This window comes from Vitis vinifera, chromosome 7 (genome assembly GCF_030704535.1).
Source record: "Vitis vinifera cultivar Pinot Noir 40024 chromosome 7, ASM3070453v1".
Taxonomy (NCBI): Eukaryota; Viridiplantae; Streptophyta; class Magnoliopsida; order Vitales; family Vitaceae; genus Vitis; species Vitis vinifera.
In genome coordinates, this window is record NC_081811.1 from 16,000,111 (window position 1) to 16,014,395 (window position 14,285).

The following is a 14,285-nucleotide window of genomic DNA, read 5'->3' on the forward strand; positions in this document are numbered from 1 at the left end:
GTATTATACTTTATAAGCATTCTTGTCTGTATCTTTTGCATTGCGCATAACTTAGGTATATTAGGAGTTACATAGAAGATTTAAGTCATGGGTTTCTTGCAAATAGATGACTTGTTCACAACTAGTTTGTGGGTTTAGACAACCCATTAGACGTTTTGGTGCACCACCTTCTAATTAGAGGGATGTCTAGTCTTGGCTATCGGGATAGGTTTCCCATGGTGAGTGCACTAGTGTGTTGGATAGGACCTACGGTGAGTCATGACTTAAGGCTATCAAGTAGTCATGACCTCACCAAGCTGTTTCATTGTATTGTCTCTCAACCTTGAGAGAATATTGAGTTTGTGCCAAAGTTAGTAGTGACTTTGAATTACAGGTGAGATTGTAAGTTGCTCATATTTTCCTTATGAATTAGGTCACCATTGATTGGAGGCTGGTAGTAATAGGTATTCTTAATAGAGGTACCTTGATATCTCATGGGATTGAGATAATATATCCCCTTGGGTGATCATAAGGAGGCATGTTCATGGAAACCATGGTCATAGTAGTTCCTTAAGTGGAACTTGACATAAGCTCTTTGAGAGTTAAGACATGTTAGTTGAACACACAATAAGAAGATCTATAACTCAAGGATAGTAGAGGTAGTCTTGAAAGGTTGATAGTTTAAACCTTGTTAGACTAGGACACCAATTCATGTGGAGACCGAACGTAATGGATAGCAGGTCACGGACCCAAGCACATAGTGTCTCATTGTTATTTACATAGAATACTAGAGTTCAGTTGATTTCTATAGTGAAATGTTGAATCAACTTTAGAATGGATTATAAGGGAGCCATTTCTCCTATAATTCCTAATGGTTCCCACTTTGAGCTTATATACCTTGTTGGCATGGATTGTGAGGATCAAATTGGCTCTAGGTTCACTTTTGTACATAAGGGCATTTTGGTATTTATACAAGGTGGCACAAGGGTGAGTGAATAAAGTCTTTAGATTGGGCTAATTGATTAACTAGGAGGCCTTATTAGGTTAATTAATCAATTATGACCCATTTTAGGTTAGATTAAGTGACCTAAACCCATATGGGCTCAAATCATTTAAGTCTAGTTAAAAAACCTAGAAATACCCCCTAGGGATTAGGGTTTTCATCACTTTTGTCTTCCACCATCCAGAGAAAAAGAAGGTTATAGCTTCCACCCTTCTTTCATTCCAATCGGAAGTGTGCCAAGAACAAGGTTAAGTCATCGAGTGGAAGATCATGGGTTTATGAGACTTCCAACAACTTCAAAGTTGTTTTCAATACTAGGAATTTAAGGTTTGGGAACATCCAAACCTAAATATTAGTACTTTAACCATAAAATATCATTTTTTAAAAACTTGGTATTGCTTTCCTTGCTTAGATCTAAGATGCTAACACGATCATGATGAATGGGATTGTGAGTCATACTAATTGTTACCTTATTGTCACGGTATAATCTCATTGGACTTTTGGTTGACATCTGCAACTCCTCGAGTAGTAGCTTGAGCCATATTAGTTCATTAACCTCATTAGCCAAGGATCGAAGCTCAGTTTCTACATTGCTTTTGGCCACAATAGTTTTCCTTTTGCTTCTCCACATCACTAGATTGCCTCAAACATAAGAATAGTACCTTGAAGTAGATTTTCTATCAACTTCCGAACCTGCCCAATCTATATTAGTATAAGCCTCAATCTCACAAGACTGTCCCTTCTTAAAGAAAAGACCTCTCCCTGGACTTACTTTTAGATACTTAAGAATTCTCATGACAGTCTCAAGATGCTCCTCATAAGGGTGCATAAATTGTCTTACCAAACTGATGAGAAAGGCTATATCGGACTATTTATAGGATAAGTAAATAAGTTTGCCCACAAGTCTTTGATATCTACCCTTGTCTATTAGAGCACTAGTTTTTTGGTCACTTAGTTTGATTTTGGGATCAACAAAAGTCTTGATTGGCTTGCATCCAAGTAAATAATTTTCCTTTAATAGATCAATAATATATTTCCTTTATGATATAGAAATACCAAATCTATGTCTTGCAATCTCCATACCTAGGAAGTACCTTAGTAGGCCTAACTCTTTAATTTCAAATTCTTTTACTAACCTCTTCTTTAAGCAAGCCATTTCTGAAATATTGTCACCAGTTAAGATGATATCATCAACATACACAATTAGTATAGTTGATTTACCATCCTTATGTTTTATATATATAAAAAAATGTATGGTATGTATGAGTTTGTTTATATTCTTGGTTTTTTACTACTTTTGTGAATCTTTCGAATCATGCTCGTGGAGACTGTTTGAGTCCATAGAGGGATCTTATTAGTTTTCACACTTAGTTCATAGTTCCTGTACTCTTAAACCCAGGTGGAAGGTCTATGTACACCTTTTCAGATAGGTCCTTATTCAGAAAAGCATTTTTTATGTCAAGTTGTTGGAAAAGCCAATCCAAATTGGCTGCTGGAGAAAGAAAAACTTTGATTGTGTTGAGTTTAGTAATCGAGGCAAATACCTCTTGATAGTCAATCCCACAGGTTTAGTGAATCCCTTTGGAACCAATCATGCTTTATGTATTTCAATAGACCCATCTGATTTGTATTTTATAGTGAACACCATTTACATCCCACTAGAATAACATCTCTAGGTTTTGAAACAACCTTCTAAGTTTTGTTTTTCTCCAAGGCCTTCATTGATTCTTCTACTACATTTTTCCATTCTTTTTTTAGAAGCGTTTCTTCAATTGTCTTAGGTATCTTAACCTTAACTAGATTAGATACCAAATCTTTCATAGAACATGATAGATGATCATATTTTACAACTTGAGCTATGGGATGGGATGTATAGGAACGAATACCTTTCCTTAAGGCAATAGGCAAATCATCAAAATTAACAGCAAACAAAGAAACTTGTCAATTACTTGAGTTCGAGTCTGAGTCATGACAAGTTGCAAGAGGTACTAGATCTTCTTCTCTTTGTTGATTTCCCCAATGAGTGTAGACACAAAGCTCAGGAATCTATTGTTGAGCATCCAAATTAAGCACCTCAGTTTCACTATTTCTTTCAAAATTGTTTCCATTTTCTAAGTTGAGAGTATGGTCAATTGCATGGAGGTTAAAAGAGAAGGGATTTGATGGAGTAAGGTTAGATGAAACTGGTAAAGTTTGACGGAGTATCTTAGAAAAAAATGTATAAATATTAGTTTCACTCCTATTCTCACCCTTAAGGGATTTTTTAGGATATAAAGATGTATTTTCGGAAAAAGTGACATCCATTGTGACAAATAATTTTCTCCTTTTAGGAAAGTAACATTTATACCCTTTTTTGTTTGCCCCATATCCTAAGAAAATACACTTAAAGGCTTTGGGATCAAGTTTGTTGCAGTTAAGCTCATGATTCTAGACAAAGATAGCACATCCAAAGACTTTTTATGTGAGATCATTAAGAGTTCAGGTTTCTGTGAATTTTTTTTAAAAAAAAACATTAATTGGTGTTTAGAAATGAATAACATTGGTAGGTATTCTATTTATAAGGTAACAAGTTGTGAGAACAACATCAGCCCATAAATTTTTTGGTGTGTTGGTAGTAAACATAATAAACCTAACAACTTCTAAAAAGTGTCAATTTTTTCTTTTAGTGATATACCATTATATTGAGGGATGTTGGAACAAGTACTTTGATGAACGATGCCATTTTCACTTAAGTAACTTCCTAAAATTTGGTTAAAATATTATTTTCTATTGTTTGTATGTAGAATTTTAATGTTGGTAGAGAATTGAGTTTTAACCATATTATGGAAGTTTTTTAAAGTTTGTTCTACATCAAAATTATCTTTTAGCAAGTAGAGCCAACACACTCATGTATGATCATAAATGAAAGTTATAAGCTAACGTTTGGAGTAAAGATTTTGAGACTATAAAGGTCCCCAAATATCATTATGCACAAGAGCAAAATGTTTAAAAGCTTTATAAGGTAGAGATTTAAAGAATGTTCTTTGATGTTTAGCTAATTGACACACTTCACATTGAAAAATAACTTTATTTTTAAACAATGAAGGAAATATATATATATATTTTTTGTAAATAACGGAAACTAGGATGTCCTAACCTAAAATGCCATAACATTATTTGATCTCTCCTCGTAAGAGAAGGTGATTCCCAACTAATGGTTTGAGCTTGTCTAGATCATCAATGTCTTCGTCAAAGTAGTAGAGTCTCCCGTTCTCATTAGCATTGCCAATCTTCTTCCCTAAACTCTAGTCCTAAAATTCACAATGATCTTATGAGAAATCAACCTAGCAATTACAATCTTTAGATATTTTACTCATATAAAGCAAGCTATAAGTAAAGTTTGGAACATGTAGCATAGACTTAAGGACAAGGGTAGAGTTAATTTTAATAGTTCCAAACCCTACAATTGGAGACAATGATCCATTTGTAATTTTCACTTTTAGTTGACCAAAACTAGGGATATATAAAGAAAACAAATTTATAAAACCTGTCATATGATCTGATGCACTACAATCAATAATCCAAGGTTTTTTTCCCTTTTTTTTTTTTGCATTTAAGGGCTATCAGAATATCACTTTTTTGGGCTATAAAAGAGTTACTGGTGATTTTCTCAAGTGTAAGCAACTTGTAAAGCTTTTCAATTTTCTCTTTGTTCAGGTTGAGGCCACTAATATTATCACTATTTTTAAGTCACCAGGTCTCAATAGTGGATTGGTAGGCACAATTATCTCTTCTAAAGGTCTCTTATGGCTTCAGGCTTTGGTTGGCAGGTCTACCATGCAATTTCCAGCAATTTTCCTTATTGTTATTTTATCTTTGATAGAAATTACACCAAAGATTACCCTTGCGTCGATTTGAGTTGTTGGAATTTTCAGTTTTGCATTATGATTCTTAGCCTTTGGCAATGAGGGTTGAAGCTTCAATTTGGAGAGGAGTTTTGAAGTTGCCTAGCATATTTTTTTTCATTTGCTTCTTTCTGATGAACCTCAACAAATATTTCTTTGATCTATGGTAAGGGGTGAGTTCCAAGCATCCTGCCACGTACCTTATCATTGTTTTTGTTAAGACTAGCAAGAAAGTCATGAATACATTACTTATCCACTAACTTTGCATATTTTCTAGCATATTCTCTATACCAATTAGTTGGTTTAAAAATGTCCACTTCTTGCCAAATATTAGTCAGGAATGTATAATATTCAGTCATGCTTTTATTACCTTGTTTGAGATCTCGGGCATGATCTCTTAATTTGCATAACTGGGCTAAGTTCTCAAGGTTTGAATATGACAATCAAACCTTATCCTAGATTGCCTTTGTTCTGTTATGCACCAGATATAGTGAACCAATGTTCTCCTCCATTGAATTAATAAGTTAGGCCATTACTAAAGCATTATTTGTGTCCTAAGAAGAGTAACTCATGTATGTAAAAACAAGTTCCTATACAGTCCCATCTATGAAGTCGATTTTGCCCTTCCCTCGAATAACCATTTGAATTAATCGAGGCCATTGAAAAAAGTTCCTACCATTGAGTTTATAAGAGGTTATTTGGAGAAAGGAATGATAAAAAAAAAATAGTGAGGTTAATTGTAAGGGCAAATGCAGAGGATTGGTTAGAGCCCTCTTTGGATCTATCATCACTTAACTTGGTGAGGGTCCTTTTGTTGTCGCCCATTTTATTCTCTCAATAAAAAAAAAATTTAAAAACTTTGCTCACCATGTGCAAAGGTATTTGAGAGAAAAAGAACACTACTACTAATTTTATTATTCGAAAAAATAATGAATAAAAAAATACAGAGAAAGCTGAGTTTTGAATAAAAATCTCTAGCCAAATAACATATTAGAAAATCATAGAAATCTCCAGCCAAATAACAAATAAAAAAATCATGAAAATAATCAACAATAAATTAGAAAAAAAAAAATCAAAATGGGATCAAATTTTATTCCTAAAAACCAGTACAACATTCCAACTGCTTCATAAAATCTTAGGATTTCTAATATCCCAATGGAGAAACTTTTCAACATTTTATTTATGGCATTCTCATTTAGAACATGTTTCAGCTTCTCATTTAAAGTATTTAGTTTCTATAGAAGCATTAGGAAATTTGCAAACATAAGATATTTCTTATTGCAATGGTTGTAAACTAGCAAAATTTTCTACTTTCCCTTTTAATAAAAGTGTTTCATCATTTTCTGCACCATTTGATTTAATTCATTATGATGTGTGAGGACCTTTTCTAATTTTTACAAAAGAAGGGTCTCAATATTATATTTCCTTAATTGATGATTATACTCATTATTGTTGGGTTTATCTTATGAAACATCATTATGATTTTTTGAATATTTATAATACATTTCAAGCTTATGTCAAAACCAAACATTCTACTATTACAAGTGTTTTAGGTGGGGAACATCCTTTCAATGCATTTTGTGAATTACTTACTTCACATGGAACTATTCACCACATGCCTTGTATTGACACTCCAGAGCAAAATGGTGTTGTTGAAAGGAAACATAGGCACATTGTTGAAACTACTCATTCTCTTTTATTATTTGTGTATGTTCATACTGAATTTTGGTGAAAAGTAGTTCTTATTGCAGTTCACTTAATTAATAAAATCCCTTCATCCCACACCTTTGGTCATCACCATTTGAAAAGTTATATGACTATGCTCTTGATTACTCTTTCTTAAGAGTCTTTGGTTGTATTTGTTTTGTTTTTTGTCCTCATGTGAAGCGTAGTAAGTTATCTGCTTGCTCTATCATTTGTGTTTTTTTTTAAGATATGGTAAAAGTAAAAAAAGATATTGTTGTTTTGACCCGATTAGTCATAAATGATATGTTTCTCATTATGTTTATTTCCTTGAGCATATACCTTTCTTTTCTATTCCTACTAAGTCTCATAATGTATTTAAGTCTAAACTTGTTCACATTGATCATTTCTTAGATGATATAGATAGTTTTCTTGCAAATACCAGTACTTTGGTTCCTGGTCATCATGCTCATCCTCCTACGGCTATTCCAACACTTTCTGGAACTGTGAATTCTCTTCCCCCACATTTTTCTCAATATCTTCCTAAGTCTACTCGATTACTAGATTTTGTTTATTCCTTTTATTCAGATTCTTTTACATCATTTTTAACTTCTATTCACAATCTTTCTAAACCTTTATGATATCAAGAAGCTATTATTGATCCACTTTGGTAATAGGTTATGATTGATAAATTTCTACTTTGCGTACGATTGATACTTGGGATTTCTTACCTTTACCACTTGGTAAAAGTGTCATTAGTTCTTGTTAAGTCTATAAAATCAAAACTAAGTCTGATGGTTTGATTGAGTTGTATAAAGTTTGATTGATTACTAAGGGGTTTTCTCAACAATATGGTATGAATTATGAGGAGACCTTTGCTCTTATTAGAAAGATGACTATTATTATACTCTTATTGTATCTCAGTTGGATGTTAAAAATGTCTTCTTAAATGGTGATTTTCAAGAAAAAGTCTACATGGTCCCTCTTTTGGTATTTCTTAGAACCTTGGAGAAGTTTGTAGGCTCGAGAAAGCTTTATACAGTCTCAAGCAACCACTCATGCTTGGTTGTGAAGTTCTCTAATGTGCTTACTTCTCTTGACTTTCAACCTAGTCATCATGATCCTACAATTTTTCTAAAGTGCACCTCTATTGGTCATATTCTTATTTCTTTATATGTTAATGGTATTATTATTACAAGTAATAATGTTGATGGGATTGTAGTGTTGTAATCTGATTTGGCTTCCCATTTTGAAATGAAGGATTTAGGTACTCTACGGTACTTTTTGAGTATCGAGGTGGTCTCTTCTCTAAAGGGTTATCTTATCTCATAATCTAAGTACATAGTTGATATTCTTGATCAAGCTCACATCATTGATACTAAGACTATTGATACTTCTCTTAAGGTTAATGTTCGGTATTCTTCTTTTGATGGAAACCTCTTGCTAAACCCTACTTTATATCGTACTATAGTTGACAACTTAGTCTATCACACCATTACACATCAAGACATTGCCTATGTTCTTCATATTATTAGTCAATTTGTTGTTTTTCCTAATATAGTTCATTAGGCTATTGTTTTTCACATTCCATGATATGTGGGGCATTATATTTCAACTTCTTTTATTTTCATCCATTTCCTTTTTAGAGCTGCATGTCTATTCTGATGCTAATTAGGCCAGTGATCCTAAAGATCATAAGTTTACCACTAAATTTTGTATATTTTTTTGGAGATTCTTTCATTTCTTAGAAGAGCAAGAAATAAACTATTGTTTCTCAATCTTCCACAAAAACTAAGTATTGTGACATGGCATTGACCACCAATGAAATAGTTTGGTTACATTGCTTAGTTGTTGATATGGGTGTTTATCTTTCTTATCCCACTCTAATGTATTGTGACAACAAGAGTGCTATTTAGATTGCTCACTACTCCATCTTTCATGAAAGGACTAAGTATATTGAGATTTATTGTCACCTCACTCATCATCACCTTCAGTGTAATATTCTTACTTTACCTTTTGTTTCTTCTTTTCTATAGATTATAGATTTATTTATCAAGTCACACCCATTTCCTCGTTTTCAATTTTTTGGTTGACAAACTCTCAATGCTTCTTGCAATTGCATCATGAATTTGTGGGAGAATGTTAGAGTTATTTATTTAGTAGTTTTAGTTAGTTACTGTGTCTCTTTCTTATTTAGTTTTATTTATTCTCTTTCTTCTTTTAGAGTAAGGGTAAGTTAGTATTTATTTCATTTCATTAGGTCTATTTAAATTCTAATAGTGTTGTATTTTTATTTTTATTTTTAAGAGAATTCATAATAAGAAATTCTAGATTTTCTTTTCTTTATTTTTCTCTTTGATTATTTCTTTTTGGATTTCAACAGTATTTTTTGTGTTGGTTTAATTTAGGGTATGAAAATTAATTTGGATAAGGACAAATAATAATTTTTCTTTTATCAATAAAATTTATCTTCGTTTATGATAAAAAAAGATGTATTTATGCTTGTATTTCAATTTTGTTGATTGTTTGGTGGAAGAGGAAAGGGAAAAGGGAAAAATTTCTTGGCATTTGTGTTTGGTTTTATTGTTGAAAGTTTAGGGCTTGTCAACTGTATGAAATGATTGATTATGTATTTGTGTTAGGGCTTTCTTCTTAAGTTTTCTAGAATTTTCTCATATTTGTTGGAGTTAAATTTATGGATGATATGTCTTCTATGGAGTGTTCTACTTCAAGAGAATGGGGGGAAATTTTTAGTACTTAGGGTTTACGTTGGTTCAATTGATGAAAACTTCAAAATTCACTATTTTATTGAATGATTATCTATGTTAGCATTTTGAGTGTGAATTTTAGAGCTTGTTCATGCATAGGTTCTAATTTATTGGGTCCCAAGTTGTGAGAAGCCAATGATTTATTAACTGTTCGGTTGTTGGGAGGTCTTTGAAAAAATGAGAGAAGGGAAGAAAAGTTTTAGTGGTTGTGTTTTATGTTGGTTCAGTTGTTGAAAACTTAGGACTTCTCTATTTGTTGAAGGATTAATTGTGTTAAACACTCAAGTGAGTTTTTTGGATTTTTTTTTTGTTCAACAAATTCTCTTAGCGGTTTCAAGTGATGGATTCTAGCATGTTGGGCCTAAGTTTAATATATATGTTGGAGACTACAAATTCTCTTTAGATTTCAAGTGTTGAAATATAAACACAACTACATTTTTTTTTTTAATCAGAAAACTAAGATAAATTTTATTGATAAAAGAAAAATATCATCCATCCTCGCCCAAATTAATCTTTGTACCACAAATTAAACCAACACAAAAAATACATAAAAAAAAAAAAAAACAAGGGAGAGAAACATCATTCAAACAATTAGTAAAGAACAAACTAACCTAATGATGGTGATGGAAAGAGGGATTGGGACTAGAAGAGAGTAGTATCCCACATCGTTCGATTTGCGTCATTGAGAGAAGAACATATTAGGGCTAGGTTTCACTGGATTCTTGGGATTCTAGGAATATTTGGAAAATAAGAGATTCATCTTTAACAGGATTTGGGTTTTTAGATTGAAAGGAAGACGAGAAAGGTGTTGGGGTTAGGGTTTCAAGATTTTTGGGTTTTGAGAGGAAGATGAAGTCTTGGGTTCAATGTTAGTGGAAAATTAGTGTTGGGCAGAGAGAGAAAAGTGAAGAGGGACTTTGGAGTTTTTTTTTTTTTTTTTGGTTTTTCAAATATGAAGGCTAAGCTGGCACAAAGGAGAGGGCATATTAAGTATAAAATAACAACTCGGTTGAAAGTGTATGAATCCCAAATTGTTTTTGGACCGGTATAGTTATTTTGAAAATGTCAAATTAGGGTACCAAATTTTTTTTTCTATATTAATGGTTATTAAATACTTTTCCCAAACTAAAATGAAAGAGATATCATTAAGGGAAAAATGAGTTTTGATTCACTAATTTGAAAAAAAAAATTTAATAAAAAAGAACTAAAACTTCTATAAATCATATTTATCTTCACCCATTTAAAAATATTTATAAAACATGTACTTTTTCACCATTCAAATAATTGAATCTTAAAATGACTCATTTACATATTAATAACACAAATTAACAACCTTTTTTTTTTTTTTACTATGATAACTAATTTGATATTAATAAAATAAGAAATTTTAAAAATTAAAATACAATTAAAATCAATGTTTTTAGAACTAAATCGGATATTGAACTGTAAAAGTTACCGATTCCCCATTCACTAGTCCAATCGGTGGTTGAACCGTTGTTGAACTGGTGACGTTATAAATATATAATTTATATTTTATTAAAATTAAAAATAATTTTAAAATATTTAACATATATATATATATATATATATATATATATATATAAAGCTATGTAATTTGTTCCCCGTTAAGTTACAACATAAACAAAGTAGTAGAGTGAAAGAATAACCCTTTTATAAACCGTCCTTGATTCAAGCACTCTTGTTGCAACATTAAAGTTGATTTTTCCTTTAAATCCCCCTTCACAATGATCCCACTTTGGAAATGAGAGGACATATGAAGACCTTTATAATTCTCTTCCCATTCATTGCAGATTGAGTGGTTCTTGGGCCATGAGCTGATGGTTGTTGCACCAGGCCAAGAAGGTTTGAGTGTAGTGTTGGAGGCCCATTTTGCAAGATAAAAGAGAGTGGGCATGAATATTGGGCCGTGAGAGGGAGGCTTGGCCCAATAGGCAAAACAAATGCAGGTAGTGTTGAACCGTTTGGTTCTTAATGAATCGTCCAACTCACTCGGTTTGCCGGTCAAACCATTGGTCCAAGCGGTTCAATGTTGGTCCAATAGATAAACGGGTTAATAGAGGGAGTCGGATCGGAAAGGGCACCGGTTGCCGGTCCGACCGATCCAGTCCATTTTTTAAACACTATTAAAACTAAAAAAAACCTTTAATGCTAAAAATATAAAAATAACATATTAACTTTCACTTAATTAAAACACTTTTAGTAGAAATTATAAATATAAAAAAAAGTTGGAAATACAATATAAGTAAATATTTTATTTTTAAATTTTTAAGTTTTTAATTGCATTTAATTTTTATGTATTTTAGTTTTAATTGTATTTTAAAATTTTAAAAATTCTTATTTTATTATTGATGTCAATTAACAAAATTTTTATTCAAATTTATTAAATAAAATGAGAAGATGAGGGGATTTATATAATATAAGGTATAAAATTATTATTAAGAGATTAAAAAGATTTTATTTATCAGTTAATAATCTTGCAAAAATTTTTCACAATAATTTGTATTTCATGTTATATAATAAAAATTTATAATATATTTATTTATAAAATGATTTTATTAAATTAAAATAATAAATTAGTTTTAGATAATTTTATTTAATATTATTAAGTAAAAAATAATTTTTAAAAATAATTATTTGATTTATAAAAAAATGTAGATGTTTTAAATATTTTTAAATAGATGAACATAAAATTAACTTATAAGAGCGTAGGTTAGTTTTTCCATATTTTTGTAAATAAGGAATCAAAGCCCATTTTTTCCAATGATAGAGACCCAAGACTCACACCGAATACTCCCACACTTGCAAATTGGCAGCCGTCCGATTCCTCCACAGTCAATTTCCGCCGTCAATTTGATCCACAATACAACTTCTCTGCGGAATCAAAATTTTATCAATTCCTGTTTTTTCCTTTTTCACAGATCCCCACTACCAACTTCCACTCCCACGCTCTGCTCTATGCTCAAACTTGAACTTGCCCTAATAATAAGACACGTGTCAAATTTCCGGGTATTTAGTATTTACGTAATTTATGCAATAAATAACGTTATCTGGGATACGCGAGAATAGTAGAATTTAGAGAGACGCGTACAGTAGCGTATATCGTGGCTACTCAGTCTGTGTGCTGCGTCTTGCGATAGAGAAACCCTAGAGAAATCAGAGTTTACGGAGAATATCTGCAATCGGCTGTGATACTGGCGGTCAGGAGGAGGACAAGCAGCCCACGGACCAAGGAGCCACATAAACTTGAAGGTCAAGGGCCAGGTATGTTTCTTTCTGATTTCTAGGGTTCGATTTTGGTTTCTGAGTGTTCTGTTTGGTTTATTAGAAAACGCCAGAACATGGAAGGGAGAATTGTAGTTTTGGAGCGGGTTTACAGTCTTTCAAATCTTTTTTTTTTTCCTTCGGTTTCTTGGCAATCAAGCAGACACTAGAATTTGATAAATAAGTTCTTGTTTGGTTATGATTAGGAGTTTAATTAATTTCCACTGTTTTTGTGGCTTGAGTTAAAGCTATTCGCTACAAATTTAAGCGTTTTTTTAAATAATAGAATTGCTTTGTCAGGAGGTTGATCGCTTTTGGTTTATAGCCTGGATTCTACTCCATTGTGCTTGAATCAGTTAGTGCATTCATAATCCCTGTTTTCGTAGTTCTAAATTTTGACTACTTTTTAAGTGTTCTTGCATTTCAAATTGTTGTGTAGATGGTAATATTATCGCAATAGTGTCTTCTCTCTCATTGAATTTCAGTTCCTGTTTTACTTGATTTTTTACTGAAAATTAAAATGAACTTTTCAAATCCAAATGTTATTTCTCTTTTGTATCCATTTGATATTTATTTATTACATGCCAATGTAATCTAAGTTTATTCTTTACATGTCTGTTATTACAATGCAACTTTATATTTACTTGGTTGAATCATTATTCTTGAAATGCATAGCTATTCAACATTTTAAACTTTGGCTGTATTTGGTTCACGAAAAATTGAGGGAGGGAAATAAAATTGACGTAAACAATTAGTGCCAACTAGGCAAGCAAAAAGGAAGAGAGAAAGCAAAAAGGGAAAAGTATGTTTTAGGTTGGTGATGTGAAAATGTTGGGATTTTTAGGACCCAACTTTGGGAAAATCAAGAAACGTGTACCGATGGCCAAAATATTTGCAATTCAATTCACTTTGGGTTGAGGTGTGATTTCATACCAAAATTGCCCTCCACATTCGACAGCCTCCACATCTAAAACCCTAAAAAACCCAAAAACTCCTCGACATACAAACCAATACTCAAGAGCAACAAGAGATAATAATTATCATTAAAGTCTCTAACCCAAGTCTAAAATAAGAGTTCACGGTTTGAGCAAGTTAATAAAAATAAGTCTCATTACAAATATATAGTTTAAAAGTTCATTAATACATGTTCTTAAATAAATCAACATAACCACTATACTAAGATTCCCTTAGCTGCTCCAAAATCTATTGGGGCATTTTGAAGCTCTCCCTACTCTATCTGTTGATCTTCAAGAGCTATATCTGCATCTAAAAGTTTTAAGAAAGGAGTGAACATTTCCACATTTCTTAGTAGGGTGTCTTGCACCTAAGGGGTTAATTTGTATTATTAAGGTTCAAAGATAATACACACAAACATTCAACCATGAAATAAACAACCCAAACATTTTATTTGCTCTAATTATAACACTTCAATAATTCTTAATAATGAAATAAAATGCATGTGGGAATATGACACACAGTCACACAATGCATTGTCATTCTCGGGTTTTCACCAAAGGATACACGCCCGTACCTAAATATACTTCCTATTTGGAGTCTTCATAGGGTAAATTTTTGGGTATTTCATACTAGGGATCTCACTACCTTCTTAATTCACTTCTCACGGACCTTTACTTTTCATTATCATTCTATTATTATTATTTTTTTCCATTTTATGCAACCTTTCAA

The 14,285-nt window shown here is 31.9% G+C and overlaps 1 long non-coding RNA gene across 1 annotated transcript; it reads left to right on the forward strand.

Annotated features, from left to right (window-relative positions):
• Positions 1-12,282: 12,282 nt before the first annotated feature.
• On the forward strand, positions 12,283-13,252 carry LOC109122012 (uncharacterized). The gene is made up of 2 exons (XR_002029399.2): positions 12,283-12,599; positions 12,900-13,252. It is a non-coding gene; the product is annotated as an uncharacterized LOC109122012 (long non-coding RNA).
• The last annotated feature ends 1,033 nt before the right edge of the window (positions 13,253-14,285 follow it).